Here is a 1365-nt window from a genome sequence, read left to right on the forward strand (position 1 = left end):
GCGGGCATAAGGCAGGGACCGACAAACCCGAAGAAGGTATTGGTTCCGTCGGTTGGCCCAGATGTCCCCACGCGCTGGGCACCTTCTCCTCGCCCAAATTCTGCGGGGACCTCTGCCCTGGGCCTCTCCAAACCGTGGGAGTAGCTGCGCAGCCGCACACCTGCCTTTACCTGCCTGGGGGTCCCGCGGGGCCGCGTCTCCTCACACCTGGGGAACTGCACCCGCCGCCGCCTGCGCGCGCCTCCAAGGCCGCTGTTGTTCTTGGTTGCTAGGCGACGCCGGGCCGCGCCTGCGCACGCCGGGGAGCGCGCGCCTCGGCTCGGAAGCTCCCGCGCCGCTGCCCCGGAGGCTCATCGTCCCGCCTCGGGTAAGGCGTCCGCCGGGAGCGAACCTTGATTGTCCTCCGCTTCCCGAGTCCAGCGCCCTGGGGCGGGCTGGACACGGGAATCCTACTCCTCCTAGTTGTCGCGGGCCGGGCCCGGTGACACTGTAAATCCGCAGGCGGCACAGCCTCAGCTTCTAGCCCGCGGGCTGACTCCGAGATGCTAGTGCTTTCTCCCAAACACAGGCTTCAGCTGGTGACTTCCACGTCACCACTTCCTGCCCAGACTCCCCTAAGCCGCAGACCTGCACGGCCCGCTTTCCAGGCACAAGGGTGTCCAGTCTGTCCTCACAGGAACTGTCTCGGCCCTTCGAAATCTCCTCTTCCACCGATCTTTGCTCTTTATGCCTTTCTTCCCAATGGCCTAAGACCTCAGTTTCCCTTCTTTGTCCGCCACCGTCCTCCATCCACCCCAATCGGCAGTTAGGTCAACTGACCCTCTTCATTTTGTCTCCTAATCTGTTCCTTCTCTTTAATCCTTACGGTCACCCCAGTCCAGGTCATCATTTTGAGCTTCTGGTGACTTCGGTTTCTCTCTCCCTCCTACTCATGGGCCATACCAGGGACCATACCAGAGGCAGATCAACCTTCCAGAAATTCCGGCTCTAGATGTGTCACTCTCCTTCAAACTTCAACTTCAAACTTCAAACTTCACCTCACTTCCTAAAAATAAAGTCTGAACTCATTCTCTTGGTATGCAAAATTGTCTGGTCATTCCCTATTTGTGCAGCCCATCACCGCCTGCAACACAAGCCCCAGCCAAACGTACTGTGACCCCCAAGTTTTCCATATGTTTCTCCTCCGGATTTTGCTCACTGTCCCTTCCTCATTTCATCTAGTCAACAAATATTTATTAAGCATCTACTATTTGCCAGGTCATGCGCAACTCGTGTAACTCCTGGAATATTCTTTCCCTGCCACTTAACTAAGCCCAGATCAAATGTCATCTTCGTGCCATACTCTTTGATTGACTTTAGTAAAAA

General features: G+C 56.6%; 1 protein-coding gene and 1 long non-coding RNA gene across 2 annotated transcripts in view; one reads left to right on the top strand and one right to left on the bottom strand.

Moving 5' to 3' along the window:
- Positions 1 to 219, bottom strand: part of ARMC3 (armadillo repeat containing 3) — a 99748-nt gene extending 99529 nt beyond the window's left edge. The window contains exon 1 of the mRNA XM_077772466.1: positions 171 to 219. The gene's annotated coding sequence lies outside the window, so the exon portion shown is untranslated. The remainder of the gene's footprint in view (positions 1 to 170) is intronic.
- Positions 220 to 308: 89 nt separating this feature from the next.
- LOC144238591 (uncharacterized) lies at positions 309 to 1070 on the top strand. Its single transcript, XR_013337164.1, has 2 exons — positions 309 to 367; positions 877 to 1070. It is a non-coding gene; the product is annotated as an uncharacterized LOC144238591 (long non-coding RNA).
- Positions 1071 to 1365: the final 295 nt, after the last annotated feature.

The sequence above is a fragment of the Crocuta crocuta genome, unplaced genomic scaffold (assembly GCF_008692635.1).
Source record: "Crocuta crocuta isolate KB4526 unplaced genomic scaffold, BGI_CrCroc_1.0 scaffold96, whole genome shotgun sequence".
Classification (NCBI taxonomy): domain Eukaryota; kingdom Metazoa; phylum Chordata; class Mammalia; order Carnivora; family Hyaenidae; genus Crocuta; species Crocuta crocuta.